The sequence below is a fragment of the Cherax quadricarinatus genome, chromosome 27, assembly GCF_038502225.1.
Source record: "Cherax quadricarinatus isolate ZL_2023a chromosome 27, ASM3850222v1, whole genome shotgun sequence".
NCBI lineage: Eukaryota > Metazoa > Arthropoda > Malacostraca > Decapoda > Parastacidae > Cherax > Cherax quadricarinatus.
This window is the reverse complement of record NC_091318.1, coordinates 4,683,868-4,693,179: the sequence shown is the minus strand read 5'-3', so window position 1 is coordinate 4,693,179 and position 9,312 is coordinate 4,683,868. Positions and strand designations below refer to the sequence as shown.

Sequence of the window (9,312 nt, the reverse complement as noted above, 5' to 3'; positions counted from 1 at the left end):
ATCAAGTTTTGTTACATGGCAAATTATGTGTTGAAGACGGGTGACCATGAACATAGCACTTGTAGCTAAAACTAGGTATTCAAAATAGCCTCTCATCAAAACTACGAAATATCAAAGAACAACTGTATCTACGCTATATAAAACACAATAGAGTTTCGCAACAATCTCGGGAAAACTAGATAAGGAGAAATTTAAACTAAAACTAACCCCATAAGAGGATAGAAGGACCCTGAGACACATGATAACAACTGCCAAAATACTCAAGTATTTTAACGTGATGATTAAGGAATGTAATACCGTGTTCGAGAGGACTGAAACAGGTTCATGAGGAACAGTTGAAGGATGACACAGATGCGTCACAACTATATCTGGATATACTTTTTTGCCTCAAAATGAAAAGGAAATGGAATAACTGAACGAAGTGGTGACCTAAGTGTTTCAGAGACAATTCATCCATTTTTATGGAAGGAAAAATGAAGAACTTATAATAACAAGGAAATATAAACAAGGGAAAATTAGACACGGAGATTGAAGAAAGTTTTGTCAAACACATAACACACTTAAATTAAATATTACTAACTAAAGAAAACAATGAAAAACTAAAACAAACTGAAAGCCTGAGCCAAACCTATCACATGAACACCAATACTTTAATTCCACCGGCATGAAGTACGGAGCAGCCCTGGTTACTGAAGTATGTCCAAGATTCACTCAGACCCAGAATGGCTTACGTAGAATAACCACTGGTAGAGATGCGACGACAGAAGCATAAGGTTTGAGCACTTCGTATTGAAGATTTTTTTTTTTTTTTATATTTTATTTAAAACCAATACAGTTTAACATAAAAATAAAGAAACAGTATGGATCTCAATCAAAATAACTGACAAACGGATTGCACCTACATGCTCGCAAGATATTACTGCCAAACATACAACAAGAACTTACGGCAAGAACATAGCTAAAAAAAATTACATGTCACAGGGTCATGAATTGACATAAATACACATTCATTGATGCAAAACCTTACATATATATAAAGTGTACCTATAACATGACATCTGACAAAGGCTCAGTACACTTGGACATAAAATATACAGAGAAGTTATATCAGTTAAATCACATCCTTCGCATTAATCTAAAAACCAAAACCTAACATCATAATCTTACTAGAACATCTACAAACGTATCCCTAATAATACAGCTTTACATATATATATATCAACATACGAATATACAGAAAAAGAATACAGCTTAGAACACAAAAACTGAAGCGCTATACTGTTACAATAAACCCATATACATAATCTCAGACACAAATGGACTGTCACTAAACTGTCTAGATATGTCTGTATACCATACAGACTACAACTTAACATCAAGAACTTAGCAATGACACCAATCCGGTATCAGGGTACAGACCATAATTATAAATCGAATCATATATATATAAAGTATTACATAACGTCTGACCCATGACAAAGGCTCAATACAACAGAAAGGGATATATACATATATATATATATATATATATATATATATATATATATATATATATATATATATATATATATATATATATATATATATATATATATATATATATACACCCACACCCACACACACACACCCACACTACACACGTACACACAATTTTCACAAAATCACATTAATCAGATGCACTGTATGCACAAAGCAAAACAGTATATAAGTATATCCCATCATGTAAAAACCCTGCACGTAACATAAATACAAACTATAACACACTTCAAGTCGCAAATCACTTATTACTCAAGAATCATGTTATACGAGACTGATACGCATCAAAATTATACATAAAAAAATCTACTATATTATACCTACATTCTGAAAAGTGTTATATCTAACATAACGAGACCGTGAGCTCTACATCCACACTTGGCTGCCATAAAGTCTCAATGAAAACCAGGAAACCATTCCAAACCCACATTCACAACACTCTCACGAATCCCCCCCCCAAAGGAGGCGAGCCCGCTGTGACCCCCTGACTCCCTCCAACCTATGAAAACCCCTTCACTCAATCATTATCAATCACAGATTTACGAGAATCCCTAACGTTAGCATTCTATACCCCTCTGAGAAAGCCTGATCCCACCTTCTCCCATACAAATCTCTGTTACGACACATCGTACGATAGAACGTTACCGCAAGAACCTTCCTTCGCTCTTCACTATCCCCTCTCCCACTCATCACCCACGACATATATATATAATCTACCATGATATAATCTAAAGGTCTTATGACACCCTCGTCTAACCCACCCATATCTAGACTTAAAGCACGCAAAACCGACACCCCACGGCCCCCCACCCTCTGTAACAACCTACTTAACCAACACCTAACCTCCTCTAGCCCTTCACAAAAGTAAACTACATGGAACACTGTCTCATCCCCTCCACAGATACCACACCCCCCACCCTCTACAACCTGTCTGTTTCGTAATATCTCACCAGACGGAAGGATCCCATGCAGAAAACGAAACATCACCTCACGCGCCCGAGGGTTTAACTTCATTTTACTAAATCTAAACCAAATACTCTTCCACGCATACATGGGGAACAAACCCTCAACTGGGACAACGCACCTACCTACAAGTAACCTACACAAAACCCTTATACGAACCTTTCTCAGTTCCCTAACCAACATCACAGCCCTCAAAACTATTTCACATTCCCTCAACTCCATTCCTCGATACCACACACCCAGCCTGTCGTGTATCCTTCCCAAACGCCCCGCGTTCACACCCTCACGCAACACTTCCCATTTAATAAACACACATTTAGCCCTCCGTCTCAAATCCATCAACCCCAACCCACCCTGACTTACAGGTAGCATTACAACTTCCCTCCGTAACCAATCACAACGTGAACCCCACAAAAATTTGTACACCTGTCTTAGAATCCCCGCAATCGCTGTCCCTGTAATTGGGAACACAGCTGCAACATGCCAAACCTTACTATACAATAAAATGTTCACGACTACCACTCGCTGTATCAGAGTTAGGTGCTGGGGTCTCAGAACACCTAGACGCCCCACGATCCTTTCCAATAACCTATCCGAGTTTTCCTCCCGCGCCGCAACCATGTCAATCTTATAAATAATACCACAAATCTTTAAAGACACCGCCCAATCTTTAACAACATTACATCTCCCCCCCACAACCCCCACCCAAGAACCCAACCCCATGCACCTTGACTTCACACTATTTACCTGCATACCCGTGGCACTTCCAAATAATTGCACAACCTCGTCCAACACTCCCATTGACATCCCTTCACGAATGAGAACAGTGGTATCGTCAACATATCCAATTAAACCCGGCCAGGCCCTACCACCCCCCACACTTCCCTCACATGGCGTACATAAGCTACGGTCAACCATTCTATAAAAGGGGTCCTGGAAACACGCAAACAATATTTGGGACATGGGGCATCCCTGTCTAAGGCCTCTACCCATTGCAATTTCCCTCCCCATACACCCATTAATCTGTATCCTCATTTTCGCCGTCTTGTACAACGTATTTACCCACTCGACTATTTCCTCCCCAAAACCCTGTCTCCTAAGTATAACCTGCAAAGCTTCCCTTTCCACTCTATCATATGCTCCTTGCCAATCTAGAGCCAACAAAGCCGCCCCTCCACCCTCCACCCTTAGGTTCCACAAAACTTCTCAGCATCCCATGTCCTTCAATCATCGACCTTCCCGGCAACCCAAACTGAGATTTTGACACCACCCTCCCCACAACACATTTGAACCTATTACCTAAAATTTTTGCAAACACCTTATAGTCTGCACACATCAGTGATATGGCTCGGTACTCCCGAAGGGTGGGCTGCCCCTTGACCTTCGGGACCAACACTACAACTGCTGTTACCTGCTTCTTCCCAAAACTTACCCTTCTCCTTCATACGATTAAATAACCTAACTATAAATTCCTTTATCAACGTCCAATGTTGTAAATAAAATTCTACCGGGAGACCGTCAATACCGGGAGCTTTCCCCTTCCTCATTCCCCTTAACGCATTCTCTATTTCCTCTGCCGTAATAGTCCCACCTAAAGCCTTTCTATCACTATTTCCTAAATTACACGTCACATACGTACACACCTTGTCCAACGCCACGTCACCCCCCCCCCCCCACTGTTCCAGTACTTCTCGTACCAAGCCTCCGCATACGCACACATCCCCTTCGTGGTTCGTATCTCCTGCCCTGCTCTATAATTCCCAACCATCTCCGTTACCTCTAAACATGGTATAGCTGTCACCGCCTGCCTTTGCTTTTGATGCCTCAAAACACACGCTGACGGCTTGTCGCCCCAAAGCACTTCCTCCACCCCTGCCTGCACCCTTACAGCTTGAAACCTTTCATTTTGCAACACCCTCAACCTCCCCTTTATTTCAGCTATTTCATCCATAGGAAAATTATTCCCACCCACCCCCCGCCCATAGCAACCTCTTAACATATTCTCTAAATAGTTAGCCAGTCCATATTTTAAATTATTAATACGTTTTCCCTCTCTCACATAAAACTTTCTAATCCTTTCCTTTGCGACACTATCCCACCATGTCACAATGTCATCCACTCCCTGTTGTTCCACACTAAGCTCCCTCCATAGGACTGAAAACCCCTCCAACCCCTCCTCATCACCTAACACACTTATATTTAATTTCCAATAACTTCTATATATGTCCGTGAGCGTCCCCCACCCAACCTCCACCACCACTGCCCTATGATCTGACATTGTAGCCTCAACAGTACTTAAAGATTTCACATCCACTCCCTGAGAAAGGTACACTCTATCTAGTCTCGCAGCATATCCACTCCTAACAAACGTATATTCAGTCTCCCACACCGCCCCCCCCAAAGGCATCACGTAACCTAACATCCCTTAATAAATCCCTAAGAGCCACAGACATATATCCAGCTCCTTTTGGGTCCACATCAGCCACCCTGATTACACTATTCCAGTCCCCACCAACTATCGCCACCTCTGGCAGTGCACTTAAGAAAAACACAAGATCCTCACACACAAAATCATTCTTTACCTTTATGTTATTTTCAGCCGGCGCATACACACTCACAAAAGACACACGCTTACCCATCCACCACCCATCCACACGCAACACCCTCCCTCCCCCTCCTCCCTCGCTTCTCTGCAAAAGAAACGGGCTCGTCTCCTTTATTAAAATTCCAACACCACCTTTTAGACGGAGAGATGGCAGGGTAACTACTCGAAATCCTGCCACCTCCAACACCCTACCCTCTTTAAAATTGTGCTCCTGCAGGAACACAACATCCACTCTAGATTTATTCAGAAAATTACGAAACCAATCTCTCTTCATACCGCTACATAACCCATTAACACTTACAGACATACACCTAAGGCCTATTAAAGTTTCCACCCCTGCTTCCTCTCATCACTCTTTACAACTCCAGAGCTTGAATTTAAGTTTGACACCTTCATGGTGCTCTTTTTCCCTCCCCCCTTCTTCCGGTGCCTCCTATCATGGCTACCACCACCTACACCACTACCTTCACACTTCACCTCAGTCTGTTTCCCAGGCCTTTGTGCAGGCGTAAGGACGTAATCAGAATCTGATGTAGCCGCCCTCTTTCTCGTGACCATCATGTTACACATGTCTTGGTCAGATGTTGCCTCTCAATGAACCTCCACCTCCACCTGAGAATGGTTTAATGATTCAATGGACGACTCCAAACCACCACCACGTCCCAAATTATCATGTCTCAGACTTTCTGGAAGCGACGATTCTCCGATGACACCACGCTGAGATGTAACGTCCCTCTCTGGCGGTGACAAAGTCTTCAACACCTCCACCAATTCCTCCTCAATCTCAAGAACCTTCTCCTGTAATTGCTGCTCCTCCTTATCCACAGGAGACGACACCTGATCAGGCAGCTTGGGACGGGACTCCAACTCACCGCCAGTCCTGTGTGCCCGATCCACTATCTCTCTCCACAAAACACCACGCCCTCCTTCCGATGTTTGTTCCTCACCTGCCAACTTTGAAGCACGGGCTGCGACGTCCACCACAGGTCCAGGCACATGTCTTCGCTTGTCACAGGTCGCCGCTATGTGATCATACTCACCACATAGGCGGCATGTACATCGTTGTCCTGGGTACATTACCATTACCTGCGTCCTGAAATCTTGTAGATACACATAGGACGGTATTGGGTGCCTCAAAGTCATTTTGAGGTTGAAAGAACCCTCTGGAAAACCAGCATAGGCTCCTGCCGCCCACGTTCCATGTTGAGCATAATGCACCGTCCCATACTTCTCAAAAACTTTCCTTATATCTGCCTCGTCCGCCTCAATGGGAACGTTGCGTAACTTGATCCACGTATAATGCCGTGAAACATCTATCATTCTTACACTGACAGCTGGTGTGACGTTAAGACTCACGTCCTGAAACCTGGTGACTAACGATTCATAAACCGTTGCTGATAGCAGTTTGACGAAAATTCGTTGTCCTCCGTTCAATGCTACACCATACAAGTCACTATCTTGTACGCCATATGTCTCCCGGATGATCTTTGGCAATAAGACTTGCGCAGAACTAGGCGTTATCGTTCCTTTAAGTAGCTCAATGCCTACTTTATTTATCCGGCGTCTCAGACTAACCGCCATCTTGACAATCACAGTGCACCTATGTTGTTAGCCGAGGTGTGACAGCACCACTTCACACCACTGCAGCCAGGTAACTGACAAGGAAGCTCGCCTACAAACAGCAGAGGGGTGCAGAGCACAACCGCACTCTACCGTGGTCAGGCAGCGAATGGTATTGAAGAGTTAGGGGAAACAAACATTTATTATCATGGCAAGCGGTTCATTCACTCAATAAATGAAGGTCTTTAAAGTCTAAAGTGAGAGAAATAAAATGTAAATTTACATTAAAGACTAAGTTATCACAAAATCAAGACAGGTAACAGCTGCAAGAAAAGTAGACTAACACGATAATCGAGCTAAAAACACTGAGAAATGATTACTCATGATTGACACCGAACCAAGTAGCTCAGTGTTACGCACCTCGTTTGTGAACCTTCTAGGTCAGGTATGATGTATATGTAACGGGATTTTTCACTTAATATTATATTATTTCTAGCCTCATTAGTAGCTAAAATGAGGATAGAGTACTTTATAATATTATCTGGCCTTAATTTATTTAGCTGTGTAAATAGATAGGACGTTTCGACGATGTAAACTACGGATACAGTTGTTTTCTACATGGCTGTCGTTTAGCCAGTGTCCCCTCTTAATCCGAGGTGGCGTCAGTCTGAGAATTCTGTTATAGGGCAGTCCACTCTCACCTTTCGTGAGAGAAGCTCCTTGATTCCTGTATTTAACCTTCTGGTCCCACATGAGGTTCCCTAGTGACCCTCCAGCACCTCGGACGGTATCAGACAGAAACGTCTCAGACGAAGTGTGTTGCTGTATTGGAGACTCTGGTGATTGTCCCTAGCTCTGCTAGGAGCGAGTTTAAGCAGTATTGGTTCAAAGAGGACGGCGAAAAAGTCATGGGAGACAGACTCGCCTCAAAACTCCTTTAAGTGTAGAATATTCCTAATCTCGCTTAGTATATTTTGAAAGTTGAATAAGAGTGAATTATTATTGAAGTGTTACGTTTTCTGTCTCATTTAGATTGAGTTAAGCAAAGTGTTATTATGTGAAGTGAAGGTGTTATGATACTAGAGCCATTCAGTACTATAAACAAGACAGAATATTGTATATTATCTTTTAAGTGAACTCAAGTGTAAATTTCATGAGTACTTTGTTTTTTGGTGCGACCTTTATAAAGTTAATATAAAACCCTTCTATGGTTTATTAAGAAACTTAATAAAAAACCGGAAAGAAACATTGTGATTGTTTACTACTGAACCCTTGAATGATTTCATCTATAACAGGATATTCAATCCTGTTTATTTGTTGCAAGAAAGGGCTAAACAGGCTTAAGTAGTTGCCCTGTACGCAACACTCAGTGATTCCCTTTGACTCGTAGCTCAACAGGTCACCTACTAACAAAGTGTTTACTGCGAAGAAAGGCTGGAAGGCGTCCCTGAAGTCAGCATGCCACTTAAACAACCCGCACAGAAAATTATGTATATACCAGAGAACATTTTTTCACAATCTATCCTGATATTTTTCCCTCGCTGTAATTCTCTGCTGACTGTTTGATGGTATTCGTGAATACAGTTAAGTAGTCTCCCATTACTAAAATGTCAAAATGCCGTCTGCCATTGACATTATTTTTTTATGTTCCGTTGATGCTTGAGTGCTTACCAAAACATATTTGCAGGGACGAGTCATAGCTCCCGACCCCGAATCTTAAGGGTTTTCACTGATTTCTTGCCTGTATATACCTAGATATGAAACAATGTATGATTCAGTTTGCCTTCTCACCTCCTAGTTTAGTGAATGTCAATTATTACCCTGAGACTGAAAATATATCTTTTATTCTTTGTACCCATGGTTCATTTGCCTCTCTAGATTCTACCTGTGTATCCTGACTTTCATTCCTCGCACCTCAGACAACTTGTATTTTTTCACTTCCTTTAATTATTTCACCACGTACTGATTTGTACTTATCTATTTCTGGTTGCATGGATCAAGTCTAGCCATTTGGCTCCAACACTTAGCTGGCCATAACTGGATTCACTTTCTTTTAGGCTCATGGGCCCTGTAATACCTGTTCTTCAGTTGTGTAGGTAGTCCGCCTCCACTACCGTTTTTTTTTTAGGTCATTTTTTCTCCTGTCTACCATAGTGTTAAAAATATTTTTGATGACCTTTCAACAGTCTACTTATCAGTTTCCAAGTGCTGATGCGAATGTTTAATAATTACCCATTTATAATCGCAGGTACAGAGTTATGTTCATGGTCTCCTGTCTTCGGTGCTTAATTATCATAATAAAAAGTTCACTCGACCTTGCCAGGATTCGAACCTGGAATCTTCTGATCCGTAGTCAGACGCGTTATCCGTTGCGCCACAAGGCCGTGGTATTCAGCCGTCTTGCTTTTACCACTTAATCATATTTATTTGCACTTGCTATTTGCCTTTGCTCCTTGATTGGGGTATGACTTACTCTCCTTTGTATTAACTCTGTCTTTACTATTTAGGAAACCATTTACAAACTTTTATTATACTGCTGTTCGTCTATCATAAGAACATAAGGAAGAAGGAACAATGCAACAGGCCTACTGGCCTATGCGAGGAAGTGTGGAAAATACTGTATATATTTTCCAGAAATACAGTAGTTA

The 9,312-nt window shown here is 42.0% G+C and overlaps 1 non-coding gene across 1 annotated transcript; it reads right to left on the bottom strand.

Moving 5' to 3' along the window:
• Positions 1-8,975: 8,975 nt before the first annotated feature.
• On the bottom strand, positions 8,976-9,048 carry TRNAR-ACG (transfer RNA arginine (anticodon ACG)). The gene has a single exon. It is a non-coding gene; the product is annotated as a tRNA-Arg (tRNA).
• Positions 9,049-9,312: the final 264 nt, after the last annotated feature.